This window comes from Leopardus geoffroyi, chromosome E2 (assembly GCF_018350155.1).
Source record: "Leopardus geoffroyi isolate Oge1 chromosome E2, O.geoffroyi_Oge1_pat1.0, whole genome shotgun sequence".
Classification (NCBI taxonomy): domain Eukaryota; kingdom Metazoa; phylum Chordata; class Mammalia; order Carnivora; family Felidae; genus Leopardus; species Leopardus geoffroyi.
The window spans coordinates 911,806-927,496 of record NC_059335.1 but is presented as its reverse complement, the minus strand read 5'-3'; the positions used below and the strand labels follow the sequence as shown (position 1 = coordinate 927,496).

The following is a 15,691-nucleotide window of genomic DNA, read 5'->3' as shown; positions in this document are numbered from 1 at the left end:
CCTGTTATATTTTTAAAATAATCTCTACACCCAAAGTGGTACTCAAACTCAAGAACCTGAGATCAAGAGTCACATGCTCTACTGACGGAGCCAGCCAGGTGCCCTTAGCTATCTTAGCCACTTTAAGTGTACAATTCAGTCGAATTAAGTACATTCACATTGTTGTGCAACCACCAGCAGCATTAAGTCCACATCATCACATTGTCCACGTTCATTACATCATCCCAAATGGAAACTCCATACTGAAGAAACAAAAATCTCCATTCCCTACTTCCCCCAGCCCCTGGTAATGAATACTCTACTTTCTGTCTGAGTTTGGCTATTCTAAATATCTCATGTAAATGGAATCATTCAGTATTTGTCTTTTGTTGTCTTGTTTATTTCACTAAGCATACTTTCAAGATTTATCCATGTTGTAGCATGTTTCAGAATCTAATTCATTTTTGAGGCTGAACGATATCGTATTGTATGTATATACCATATTGTATCTATTCATCATCCATCCATGGACATTTGAGTTGTTTCCACCTTTTCACCATCATGAATAATGTTCCTATGAACACTGATGTACAAATATCTGTTGGAGTCCTTGCTTTCAATTCTTTTGGGTATAGTGGAATTGTTAAATAATATGGTAATGCTACATTTTTAAGGAGGTAATGCTATTTTTTTTTAAGGAATTGCCATACATTTGAGTTATTATTTATGCCATGTTCATTTCTTGGAAGTCCATTAAACAATGTAAAATCAAAATTTTTATTCAACACAATCTCAGAGTTTTTGCATAGAAGCCCACAAATGTTGCATAAAGTAATCAAATTAATGGTGGGATGTTCTGGAAGAAACTTATGGCCCAGAGACCATCCTTAGAGCATTTGTTTTCCTTGTCCAGCCAACAAAGCAAAACTTTGAGATTTGGATATCACTGAAAATGAACAGAAAGGGGCTGAATGTTGGGAAGCCTAAAGACACCAATCTTTAGTGCAGAGGCGTTCCTCAGCCAGTGGCTTGGGTTCACAGTCTGGGTTATCCAGAATGATAAAATAGAAGATAGAGACAAACATGCTCACCAGGATCAAGATGGTGCATGTCGCTCTGGTTTCAGGGGAAGGACTGGGGGGAAAGGCTGTTGCTGTGAATGTGTTGGACTCTGATTGTGCCTGAACAGAACAAGGACCATGGAGCAGTTAGTCCACATCATGAGGCTGAAACACACAATATCAGTGAAGGTGTGAACAACTGCAGTTACAGAGAATACCAATCTCTCAGGAATGGGTGGAGGAACAGTATCTATAAATGTTTTCCACACCCATGTTTTTGCTGTTCTTTGGGCCAGTTACATTCATAATAATCAGCATATTTAACAAAAGGTGCAGAATCCAGTAGATGAAAGAGCAGAAGCCAATGTACATTGTGGATCTAATTCTGAATGCATCTACCCAGAGAAACTGGGGCAAAGCTTAATGCACTGGAAACAACCGAGGAGGCAGGTGGTGCTGAGGGAAGCCCCTCTGGCCACTCTGTATAAATAGAAGTCCAATTTACATCCAGCATCATCCAGGAAAGATTTTAATACAAAAGCTGTCAGTGTCTGAGGGACCCCTTTAGAGAAAAGAACCAAGATGTTAGCTAAGACCTGTTGGTTAAGAATCAAGTCTATGGGTCTCAAGATCTGTGCACTGAGCAACATAACATTATAAAGACAAAGAAGTGAAGAATTTCCAAGGATCCCAGCAACAATCTGAGTTAGGAAGGTAAGACCCCAGTTTAAGTTAATAGAAATCAATCCATCCATTCAGAAGAGATGTTACAGTTTAATTTCATTTGAGTCAGAGGAATATGGAGACTGAAAGAAAATTTGGTTACTCTCATCACATCAAGAAAGTGTCTTTCCTCAAAAACAAACAAACAAACAAACAAACAAAAACAAAACAAAAAAACCCCACCATTATTCCAAGAGAATATGAACATGATGGATGACTTCTAGTTTCTGGTTAAACTCATAAGGAAATTGGAAGTCACCACTACAACCTCACCACGAATAAAAAGCTGAGCAGGCTGAAAAACTAATAACTCTCTTTGGATCCGTAAGGGGAGGGGCGCAGGGTAACCTGGTGCCCTAGATCAGAGAGACAGACAGGTGAATATAGAAAGTCACCCCTTAGGGGCGCCTGGGTGGCGCAGTCGGTTGGGCGTCCGACTTCAGCCAGGTCACGATCTCGCGGTCCGGGAGTTCGAGCCCCGCGTCGGGCTCTGGGCTGATGGCTCAGAGCCTGGAGCCTGTTTCCGATTCTGTGTCTCCCTCTCTCTCTGCCCCTCCTCCGTTCATGCTCTGTCTCTCTCTGTCCCAAAAATAAATAAACGTTGAAAAAAAAAATTAAAAAAAAAAAAAAAAAAAAAAGAGAGTCACCCCTTGCTGCAGCAGAGACACTCATGAGCACAAACCACCACGAGAACCAGTGTCTGGGTAGAAAAACCCACACCGTAATTGATGAATTGCTGGATGCACAGTGTGGACAATTCCGAGCTGAAAACTCCAGGGGACCCAGTCACAGCAGGACCCCATAAAATTGTGAAATTATCTCCAGGAACTTGGCCAGATTCACACAGTAAATACTGAAACAACAACAACAACACCCAACAAACAAAAAACCATCAATCTCAAGATTCCTGCAGGAGGAGGGGAAAAAGAACCCTTCTGAAATAAGCCAGAACAGTTCATTCTTCTCAACAAGGCCTGCACTCAGGAGAAACTACTTAACCTGAACCTGACTTGCTGGGTTTTATTAGAGCCAAACTAACCCCAGGAAAGGCAAATACCCAACTCCAGCCCATTCTAGCCATTCATCCGTCCTATCTAAGGGAGGAGAAAAATATAGAAACACTTGTGAAGTAAATAGTCCAGAAGCACAGGTTCACTAGAACACTCAGACCTAATCTTAGAATTCCCCTCCTCCACACCTCACTACCACACAATGAAAGGACTAAATATAGTAGTTCCTTTTACCCATACATCATGCCTGGCTATCAAGAAAAAAATTACAAGGTACAAAAGGCAAAAAACCCACAATTTGAAGAGACAGAGCAGGCATCAGATCCAGACATAGAAAGGATGCTGGAATTATCAGACCCAGAATATAAAGCAACTATGATTAATATGCTAAAGGCTCTCATGCATAAAGTAGACAGCATGCAAGGACACATGAGCAATGTAAGCAGAGAGATGGAAGCCCTAGGGAAGAACCAAAAATAAATGCGGGAGATCAAAAATATTGTAACATAAATGAAGAATGCCTTTGATGGACTTATTAGTAGACTGGACACAGCTGAGGAAAGATTCTTTGGGCTTAAAAATATATTGATAGTGGGGCACCTGGGTGGATCAGTTGGTTGAGCGTCTGACTTTGGCTCAGGTCATGATCTCAAGGTTCCTGAGTTTAAGTCCCACATCGGGTTCACTGCTGTCAGCGCAGAGCCCGCTTCAGATCCTCTGTCCCCCTCTCTCTGCCCCTCCCCTGTTTGTGCTCTCTCTCAAATATAAATAAATAAATAAATAAATAAATAAATAAATAAATAAATAAAACATTACAGAAAGATATCAACAGAAACTTCAGAAACTAAAATGCAAGGAGAACAACGATTGAAAAAAAGGGAAAGAATATCCAAGGACTGAGGGGCAGCCACAAAAAGTGTAACATATACACAATGGAAAGACCAGACAGACAAGGGAGAGAGGAATAGAAGAAATTTTTGAAACAACAATGACTAAGAATTTCCCCCGAATTAATGTCAGACAGCAAACCACAGATCCAGGGAGCTCAGAGAACACCAAACAGGACAAAAACAAAACAAAACAAACCACCACTACCACCACCCACAACAAAAGAAATACCACTAGTAGGCATATCATTTTCAAATTATGTAAAACCAAAGATAAGTAAAAACAAACCATGAATAATGCTGGAGTGAAAAACACCTCACCAATAGCAGAGCAACAAATAAGAATTACAACTTTTCTTCAGAAACCATGTAATCAAGAGAGGAGTGAAACATTGAAAATGTTGAGAGAAAACCCTCACCAAACTATAATTTTGTACCCTGTGAAATTATCCTTCAAAAGTGAAAGAGAAATAAAGACTTTCTCAGACAAACAAAAATTGAGGGAATTTCTTGCTATTAGACCTACCTTGCCAAGAAATGTCACAAGATATTCTTTAAAGAAAAGGAAAGCAAGTTCAGAAACTCAGATTGACAAAGAAATGAAAAGCATCAAAGGAATGAGTGAAAGTAAAATTAAAACTCTTATTTTCTTAAAAAAAATTTTTTTTAATGTGTATTTATTTCTGAGACAGAGAGAGACAGAGCATGAGTGGGGGAGGGACAGAGAGAGGGAGACACAGAATCCGAAGCAAGCTCCAGGCTCTGAGCTGTGAGCACAGAGCCCCACGCAGGACTCAAACTCATGGACCGTGAGATCATGACCTGAGCTGAAGATAGTCGCTCAACTGACTGAGCCACCCAGGCGCCCCAAAACTCTTATTTTTCTTATTCAATCGATCTAACAAAATAACAACAATGTCACAAAAGTAGACAAGAATATAGAATATTTTCTTTCTTCCTTTTTTTAATGTTTATTTATGAGAGAGAAAGAGAGAGAGAGAGAGAGAGAGAGAGAGAGAGACAGGGCACGAGCAGGGGAGGGGCAGAGAGAGGGAGACACAGAATCTGAAGCAGACTCTAGGCTCTGAGCTGTCAACACAGAGCCCGACGTGGGGCTTGAACTGACAAACTGTGAGATCATGACCTGAGCTGAAGTTGGACACTTAACCAATTGAGCCACCCAGGTGCCCCAGAATATTTTCTTTTTCTAATGTATTTTTTTAATGTTTATTTTTGAGAGAGTGTGTGTGTGCATTCGTGTGCACAACAGGGAGAGGGACAGAGAGAGAGAGAGAGAAAGAGAGAGACAGGATCCAAAGCCGGTTCTGCACTGACAGCAGAGAGTCCGATGTGGGGCTTGAACTCACAAACTGTGAGATCATGACCTGAGCCAAAGTTGGATGCTCAACCAACTGAGCCACCCAGGTGCCCCAGAAATATATAATATTTTCATGTTATGCAAAAAGAAGTAGACAGAAGTAGACATGAACACCTGTGAATGAGTCTACTGAATGTCAAATTAGATAGAATAATTATCTGTAAAAGGAATTACAGGGCAGAGAGTCACATCAGAAGCCAACTTAGAATAAGGTGAATTCCACATGATAAATGACCTCTTTCTGAATAATGATTTGATACTTCACGGTATTGAAGAATTAATATGTTTATGGATGGAAAGATATTGTAAATAAGAGGAAAGGGGTTTTTGTCTTTTTAAAAAAATTAAAAAAAATTTTAACGTTTATTTATTTTTGAGACAGAGAGAGACAGAGCATGAACGGGGGAGGGGCAGAGAGAGAGGGAGACACAGAATCAGAAGCAGGCTCCAGGCTCTGAGCCATCAGCCCAGAGCCCGACACGGGGCTCGAACTCACGGACCGCAAGATCGTGACCTGAGCTGAAGTTGGACACTTAACCGACTGAGCCACCCAGGCGCCCCTAAAAAAATTTTTAATAAGGAGCCTCCACGCCCAATGTGGGGCTTGAACTCATGTCATGACCCCAAGATCAAGAGTCAGATGCTCTGCTGACTGAGCCAGCCAAGTACTCCAAGTGTCTGTCTTTCAAAGTGATGTATTTATAGATGCAATTATATGGCTTCTAGGATTTGCTTTTAAGTAGTTCCTGGAGAATATGGGTGCAATTATACATGAAATGAGTTTAGCCATGGATTGATCCTGGAATAGATGTGTAATAGATTCACGTGGTTTATTATACTGCCTCCTCATCTTTTGTAGATGTCTGCAAATTCATATATCAATGTTTTAAAATTCTTATTTGAATAACAAATATTAGAATTTGTTTTCTATTTGGGACATTTATTTTTTTCTCCTGAGCACTGTAATTTTTTCACTTTGTATCAACTGGCCTGCAATTTTCAGAGTATTATGTTGAAGTCTCTTTATCTTACTCTATTTCTTTTTTTTTTTTTTTTTTTTTTTAATTTTTTTTTTTTCAACGTTTATTTGTTTTTGGGACAGAGAGAGACAGAGCATGAACGGGGGAGGGGCAGAGAGAGAGGGAGACACAGAATCGGAAACAGGCTCCAGGCTCTGAGCCATCAACCCAGAGCCCGACGCGGGGCTCGAACTCACGGACCGCGAGATCGTGACCTGGCTGAAGTCGGACGCCCAACCGACTGCGCCACCCAGGCGCCCCTATCTTACTCTATTTCTATTATTTTTCTGAAGTCTCATTTAAAAACTCTAATGCCTTTACTGTTCAGAGTCACATCAAAGGAAAGAGGCCAGCTATGTGGAAAATGGAGAATATGGAAAGTGGAAAATGGAGAATATGATGCCCAAGGGAATAGGTTGTCATGTCCCAGTTCTAACTTTTTTTTTTTTTTTTTCCAACGTTTATTTATTTTTGGGACAGAGAGAGACAGAGCATGAACGGGGGAGGGGCAGAGAGAGAGGGAGACACAGAATCGGAAACAGGCTCCAGGCTCTGAGCCATCAGCCCAGAGCCCGACGCGGGGCTCGAACTCCCGGACCGCGAGATCGTGACCTGGCTGAAGTCGGACGCTTAACCGACTGCGCCACCCAGGCGCCCCTAGTTCTAACTTTCTTTTGATGTTGTGTTCTGGTGTCATCAAATATCACCTGTTTTTAAAAATGCATCCTTGATTTTTATCAGAAAACAAAATTTCAATTAAAAGCCAAAACACTTGGCTTAGTCAGTGGTGCATGTTATTCTTGATCTCGGGGTTCTGAGTTCAAGCCCCATGTTTTTTGTACAAATGACTTAAAAATAAAATCTTAGGGTCGCCTGGGTGGCCCCATCAGTTAAGTGTCCCGACTCTTGGTTTTGGCTCAGGTCATGATCTCACGGTTTTGTGAGCTCAAGCCCCACAGCAGGCTCTGCACTGGCAGCGTGAAGCCTGCTTGGGATTCTCTCTCTCTCACCCTCTCTCTCTTTCCCCCTCCCCCACTTGCACTCTCTCTCTTTCTCTCAAAATAAATAAACTTAAAAAAAATAAATAATAAAGTCTTTTTAAAAATCAAAGCACTCAAACAAATACGTACATTTTTTGGGTGAGACTTCCTGACCCCTACTTCTAGACCTCAGGAATGTGGACCAGTGGTTTATTAATAGAGCACTGCCTCTTGTATGATTTTAATTTTTTCCATATTAAAGAGCATCCTTTATTATTATTAGAGCAGTTGTAACCAGCAACATATGAAAAAATTTCAGAAATATGATAAGGCTGAAATCCATATCTCTAGCAAATATAAGGCAAAAGTATAATGATACTGAATTTCTTGGCATCACAAGTTTACCTTTTAACTGGTGGAGATGATACAGTTGAATACTTGCTAAATAAATAGGTAATTAGTAAATGGAAAAAATGAATTATTATGAATATTTATGAGTTTAGAAAATGTACAAGTGCTACGGTAAAATGAATAATTTGTAGGTGGTTCTGTGTAGATATAGATTGTATTTGAAAATATGATGGGAAAAAAGTGCTTTGATAAAATGTGTGTAAAGGTACAAAACCAAAGAATTAAATACAGAATAAATATTTCAAGAAAATAACTTAGGGGCGCCTGGGTGGCGCAGTCGGTTAAGCGTCCGACTTCAGCCAGGTCACGATCTCGCGGTCCGTGAGTTCGAGCCCCGCGTCGGGCTCTGGGCTGATGGCTCAGAGCCTGGAGCCTGTTTCCGATTCTGTGTCTCCCTCTCTCTGCCCCTCCCCCGTTCATGCTCTGTCTCTCTCTGTCCCAAAAATAAATAAACGTTGAAAAAAAAAATTAAAAAAAAAAAAAGAAAATAACTTAAAATAAGATTTAAAGGAATGCACAAATAACTACCTTGCATGAAATGCCTCAATATTTTAAATAATTTGATCAACTAAATATAAGTGTGTATAAACAACATAAGTGGTAACTAAGTGGAACACAATCACATATCCTGCACTGGAAAGGGGAGGAGGAAGAACAGGAGGAATAGAAGGAAACTCAGAGAACACTAAGCAAGATAAATGTCAAAAAAAAGTTACATGTAGGTATATTTCAATTTATAGAAACTTGAAAGATAAATAAGAAAACAATCCTGAAAGAAAAAAATACCTTACCTATGGAGGAACACAGATTAAGAATTACATTCATCTTCTCAGAAACCATGCAAGTGAGTAAGAGGGAGAACAATAAAATTTTGGTAAATATTTTCAAACAAGAAAATATTTGAATCCTGGGCCAGCTGTGGCTATGGATCTGGGTGCGTTCAAGAATGGTAGTCATTCATGGAAAAGCAAAAACCCTTCTCCCTTATTTTATCAAAGTATTTTCTATGGAGGAACAGTTAGGGATTAAATTGGGCACATTTACTTCCTGGCACAGTGACAGGAAAATACCCGCTCCACAGGTGTTCTGGCTTGGAACAGGTAAAGTTTTCACTACTTGATGACTGAGTGGGGTGACAACTTCCGAAATCTCAACGGATCTGGTGCAGATGCAGAGGTCTGAGGACTATCAAAGCATTTTTAAATCTTTAAATGTCAGAGTGGCATTAAGACATTAACACATTTTCATGGTGCCTGGGTGGCTCAGGTCATGGTCTTACAGTTCATGGGTTCAAGCCCCACATCTTTGTGCTGACAGCTCAGAGCCTGGAGCCTGCTTCGGATTCTGTGTCTCCCTCTCTCTCTGCCCCTCCCCCACTCACTCTCCCTCTCTCTCAAAAGAAAAAAATTAAAAATTGTTTGAAAAAGACTTTAACACATTTTAATCTCTGATTAATCCTGCTGATTAAACCTGGCAATCTCTCTGAGAGAGAGAAAGAGAGCGATTGATTTGTATTTCACTAAATGGGAGATATAGTCTACCTTCTTGACACTGATCCCACAAATTTTCTGTAGCAATGAAATACTGGTTCAGTAAAGTGCATCCTGCTCTCCAGAATCCATAATAAAGGATATGGAGGATCGCACTGGTCACAGAAAGTTTTCACAGACATACTGTCACAGCCAATCAGAGCACAATATATACAGATGTGTAAAAGGATGTCGCAGGTGCCTAAGCAGAAGCCAAGAGCTAAACACACTCATACCAACCATGTAAGTAGGGGAGTGAGGGCTGTGAGGGTGTACGTGTTCACTCAGGGAGAGGATTGCAGATGGGGCTGTGACAAAGAAGATGGACAAGAGATGTCAGGCAACTTTGAGCTAGGAAGGCTGGGGTGGCTCTGTGCCTCAGGAACCCTCAGAAAATATCACCACTTCATATATTTTTCTTGGTTCAGTTTCAACCACGGGGGGAGGGGAAGAAGAAAAGATGATATGTCCATATTTCTTATGAGCTTTCGAAAGAAATATTCTACTTTTCTAAGTATCTATCTAGAAAGAAGGTCCACTTACCAAATGCCTTTTCTTGCTGAGACAGTAGCTACCATGACCACAGTCTGAGCGCAAGTGCAAAGGGAGCATCTTATCCCCACAATAAAGGCTGGGGACAATATGATCTCCTCTCTTGCTGGCAAGTGATTATCATTTCACTTGTAAGTTTAGTGACAGTGTCTGTCTGGGTAGTGGCAGTTTTCTCAGAAAGACAACTGTGAATGTGAAAATTACTAAAAGCTAGTAGGAGCAATTTGCAATGATTAGTCAATTATATGGTCAGAGAGAGAGAGAGAGAGAGGCCAGAGAAAACACATCTCAGAAGCCTGGAAAAGACCAGGTACAAGGGACAGGTGAGAGAAGGACACTGGGGTCTAGAAAGTGAGAGAAGGAAGCTGAGAACAAGGCTGGGCTTTGTTTCTTGCCAACCTGAGGCATTTTGCTTTCCAAATGTGATTATTTTTCAATTCTGATAACTTTGCACCATGGAAGCCTGAAAGGGAGAAGAAAAGAATTGATTAGGAACAAATTGCCTGAATGTCAGAAATGAACTGGAAAAAGTGGATAGACTTTTACTCACTGCTTCAATAGGCACAGGCGAAGCATCACATGTCATTATTATTAATTTTTTTTGATGTATAAGAGGTACCAGGAAAAAAAAAAAACTTGTGAAGAATCTGTCTCTATCGAGCCAGCATTACAGTTAAGAAAGATGGACAATAACAAAATATTGAATCTAAGATGACAGTTCCTTGCACGAAAAAAAAGACGGTTTGAGGGATGATCAGGGAACGAAGGAAGATGCAATATAAACTGGGTAGTAATGGAGAACCTCATTGACAAGATCATTACAGGCAGTATTTGAAAAAAGATGAACGACTAAGCTATGCAGATATGTTGTATATATTATCTAAACACAGGAAGCCACCAGTGTCCTGTCCCAGGCAAAGCCAAGTGCCAGTGCACCCGGAACTAGATGTGGGGCAGAGTTTAAGGAGGCGGTCAGAGAAAAACATGGAAGAACTGTAAGGCTGTCTAGGTTTCTGTAAGAATTTTGAATTTTCTCTAAATAAAATGGGAGCCGTTACAGGGTTTGGCCCAAACACAGACACTATCTGCTTTGTACACTGAAAGGCTCATGTTGACTGGTGGGTGGAGACTACACTGAAAATAAAGTTAGGAAGAGGAAGAACAGTTACACACCCAATGGGGAAACCCAGGTAAAAGATGCTGGCTCTGTCCAGGCTAGCTGCAGAGAAAACAATGGAAAGTGTTCACATTGTTGACAAATTCTGAGACAGAGCAAGTAGGATATCCAGTAGGAATGGATATGAGGAGTGAAAATAAAATGAATCAAAGATGGTCCCTAGATTTGTGGGCTCTGCAACTGGGAAGATGAAGCTGGCATCATCTGAGGTCAGGAAGGCTGGCCAGAGCAGGTCACATTTCTGTGAAAAATCACACAACATAGTGAAAAATACTACCCAATTTGGATACATGTTTTACTACTGATTTAAACCATAGGAATTGTATAGTGTCCCATTTAAATGTAATATTGTATTATGAACATCTTATCTTATAATTCAAAGTATTATCAATATGTGATTCTATTATTTTGTAAATGGTAAGGCATTGTGTTAAGCTTCTGTCTGCAGCTTCAGCCCTCATTAACCCTCTCCCTGCACAGAAACTTTCAGCCTCATTAATCTACTTGCCTTCCTGGAATATCCTATACATTTGTACTTCTGTGCATCTTCCTAACTGCTTTTCTTTTCTCATGAACACTTAGTGAACAAATGACAGGTGTGAAGCTCTATGGATGCAGCATGGGTGGAACAGACACAGAGCCTTTGCTCAAATGGACCTTGGCTGCTAGAGGAAGAGGCAAGTATCACAAAACTGATGCCTGCCCTCGATTCTTCACTGAGGCATCTCACCTATCCTTCAAGGCTACCACTAAGGACCCTTTCCTAATACCCAACAGCTTCACTAACCCTTGTTTGTCCTCGATATTCTCATAACATCCCAATCTTCATCATTTAGTGTGGCATCATAGAAGGATTACTTTGGCTTTCCTACCTGCAGGGCTTTGGCTAATACATCAGTGTCCCCATTGCCACAGAACTCCCAGCATGAGCAGGGGAGGGGCAGAGAGAGAGACACACACAGAATCCAAAGCAGGCTCCAGGCTGTCAGCATAGAGCCCAATGCAGGGCTCGAACCCATGAACCATGAGATCATGACCTGAGTTGGACGCTTAACCGATTGAACCACCCAGGTGCCCCAAGTGTTCGTGGTATATTAAGGAAGACAGCAAATTCCTTGCTATTCCTTCCACTGAAAAGTGACTCTATTTCAACTTACCTCAAAACTGGATGATTTGTTTGACTGAAAGAACTGGTGGATGCATTTTTTTTCATCTCTGAGAACAAGACACAAAGAGTTTGCAGCTTCTCTGTGAGCTTCTAGATACACCTGGACTTCCATGTAAGAAGTTTGACCATGTGTATGTGAATGCTCTAGTTCAAAGTTCCTGCTGAGCCCACCTTTCCAGCCATCTATTAAGGCAGCACAGGAATGTGGGTGAATCATCCCAGGCTCCCTAAACCAACCCACCCACTACCTGAATGTCTCTAAGTATAATTTCTGTTGATACAGTGAAGAGAATTACCCAACTGAAACTTGTTCAGTTTTCTGACCCCCAAAACTGAATTAATGCACTATTTTTTTGTTTATTTATTTTGAGAGAGAATGTGTATGCAAGCAGAGGAGGGGCAGAGAGAGAATCCTAAGCAGGCTCTGTGAAGTCAGCACTAAACCCTGTATGGAGCTCGATCTCATGAACCCTGAGACCATGACCTGAGCCAAAATCAAGAATTGGATTTCTAACCAACTGAGCCACCCAGGTGTCCCCATTATTTGCTATTTTAAATCACTTAAGTTTGGGGTCATGTTTTTACACAACAAAAGACACCTGCAAAAGTATTTCATTCTTTTCACCCACCTAATTATTAGCTTCCTCCAAGGACAAGTAGAAGCCTCACCCTCTATTTATAAGTTCTTTCACATACTCATTCTTCCCTCTTGGGATCTGTCATGGTCCAAAGAACTCACAAAAAATGAAGAACTTATCTAAAAGGTGAGGTTCTCTCCTTAATAAATCAAGAAGAAAGAAAAATTCTAACTTGGATAAATGAAGATGTTTGAACTCTCCTCTTTTCAGTGCCCCCTTAGACCTCAACATCTTTGAATATATTCAAGATTCTCTCTCTCTCTCTCTCTCTCTCTCTCTCTCTGAGTGATTGGAGACCAGCCCTGGAGCCAGGTAAAAGAATCGTGGGGGATGACTGTCCTTTCCTCCCCACCCTGGCAGGTGGAGCTTATCCTCAAGACAAAAACTACTGGACAAGTCAACCAGCAGTTCAGATATCATGGTCACCTGGAGGTGAATGTGAAGAGCTGCCCTGTGGTCTCTGACCCAGAACCTGTCTTTTGAGGATGTGCCCATGTTCATTCAAGGAAGTTGGATGGAGCCTTCTTAAAAAAATTTTTTTTAATGTTTATTTATTTTTGGGGAGAGAGGAGACACAGAATCTGAAGTAGGTTCCAGGCTCCCAGCTGTCAGCACAGAGCCCAAAGCAGGGCTCAAACTCAAACTGTGAGCTCATGACCTGAGCCGAAGTCAGATGCTTAACCAACTGAGCCACCCAGGCGCCTCAGAGCCTTTATGTGGAAGACAGGGGTGTAAAAGAAACCCTGCTTGTGTGTCAGGCGACCTGCATTCTGGCCTCAGGTCTGACATAATTTTTATTACGTTGGGGAAGATCCTTTCCCCATTCTCCCAGAGAAAGGTATACCTCTGTGTCCCATTTTGTACAAGATGGCTAGGCTGTTGATCCTAGGGACCATTTAAACAAGCTAGTGTTTTCACACTTCATTGAAGCACAATTTAAACTGTTAAAAGTGTACCCATTTAAAATATACAATTGGGGTGCCTGGGTGGCTCAGACGGTTAAGTGCCTGACTCTTGATTTCAGCTCAGGTCATGATCTCACTGTTCATGAGTTCAAGCCCTATCTCAGGTTCTACACTGACAGCACATCACCTGCTTGGGATTCTCTCTCTCCCCTTTCTCTCAAAATAATAAACTGAAAAAAGTAATAAAATATACACGTCATTGAGTTTTGACAAATGTTTGTACCTGTTTCGTCACCACCATATATTTGGTATCAAATCGAAAAAAAACAAAAAAACAAAAAAACAAAACATTACCAAGACCAATTTCAAGATTACCCCTATGTTTTTTCTAGATTTATTGTTTCAGGTCTTACATTCAAATCTTTCATCCATTTAGAACTTATTTTCATTTGTGGTATAAGACTGGTGTCCAGATTCATTCTTTTGCATGTGATTGCGCAGTTTTGCCAACATAATTTATTGGCGACTATCCTTTCTGAATTATATATTCTTGGCTTTGTCTTTATAAACAGACAAACCCATACATGCATGGGTTTATTTCTGGGCTCCCTATTCTGTTCCATTGATATTTGTGTGTTTCTATGTCAATAATGAGTTACGAAGGCTTGCTTAATTTCAAACGCTTATATTCCTGGAGTATGATTTCATATTTATAAAATTCTACACATTGTGTGTTTATCAGGTTAATTTCATACAATATTCTGTGATGAGGCTGTATCCTTCCAATACCTCCCCATTCTCAGAACTTCACAATCAGATAAAGGGTGTTTCGTTAAAGCACAATGACTTAAATGCTTTCTAACTAGCTAAACAGGTCACCAACTGACTTTTGCACTCTATAATCCTAAGGTCATTTCTGACCCAGTCATACCTGCATAATTTTATGATAAAACATCAATATAAAGTTATACCTTTGCCTGATGACAGTTAATGGGTACTGTTAAGCAATGAAGCCACAGTAAATAAAGCAGTTTACTTACCAACACTGATCCTACCATGTCACACAGAGGGAGAAGCTTCATAAAGTGAGCCCTCACTAACTTGCTCTATGTCTTTCTCAATCATTCATTTCTCCACATGTCTGTTCCTCTATCCATTTTCTATTGTTCCTGTAATAGATTACTACAAACTCAGAGGTTAAAACACTGCATATGTATTATCGCACAGTTTCTGTAGACAATATATAGTAGGATCTTGCTTTGGGGCCCATTTTGAAAATATTTTAATTAGTTTTCTACCATTCAAAGTGATTATTGATAAAGTTAGATTAACATATACCATATTTGCTACTGATTTCTATTCATCACCCTTGTTCTTTGTCCCAATTTGTCTTCCACTCTTTTCCTGCTTTTTATGGTTTTAACTGAGTATTTTATGGTACTCCATCTTCTTTTGTTCCTTAGCATATCAGTTATACTTTTTGTTGCCCTCGAATTTGCAATAAACATTGACAACTAATCCAAGTCTACTTCTTTTTAATGCTGATTTTATTTTTGAGAGAGAGAGAGAGAGAGAGAGAGAGAGACAGTGTGCACACATGCTCAAGGAGAGGAGGGCCAGAGAGAGACAGGATGTAAAGCAGGCTCTGCACTAACTATGGGACTCAATCCCATGAAACGTGAGATTGTGATCTAAGCCTAAGTCAGACGCTTAATTGACTGAACCAACCAGGAGCCCTTCCAAATCTACTTTCAAATACTACACCACTTCAAGGATATTATACCTTATCATAACAAAATAATCTCAATTCTTCCTTCCAGTCCCTTTTATCATTGACATCATTCATTCTATGAATATCAAAGCCTAATATCTGCACACACACATTAAGATAATCATAAATAACAGAATATATTGTTGATGTAACAACTGTTTGGCTCAGTTGGCAGAGCATGCAACTCTTAATTTTAGGGCCATGAGTTTAAGCCCCTTGTTGGGTGTGGAGCATACTTAAAAATTGTTAAATAATAATATTAAAAAGAAAAATATATTAAAAATTTTTTTAATATTTATTTTGACAGAGAGACAGAGACCGAGCAGGGGAGGGACAGAGAGAGAGGGAGACACAGAATCCAAAGCAGACTCCAGGTTCTGAGCTGTCAGCACACAGCCCAACGTGGGGCTCAAACTCACAAACTGTGAGGTCATGACCTGAGCCCAAGTCAGACGCTTAACTGACTGATCCACCCAGGTGCCCCAGAAAAATACTTTTTTTAC

General features: G+C 40.4%; 1 pseudogene; it reads right to left on the bottom strand.

The window, feature by feature from the left end:
- Positions 1-338: 338 nt before the first annotated feature.
- Positions 339-2,130, bottom strand: LOC123577926 (annotated as a pseudogene).
- Positions 2,131-15,691: the final 13,561 nt, after the last annotated feature.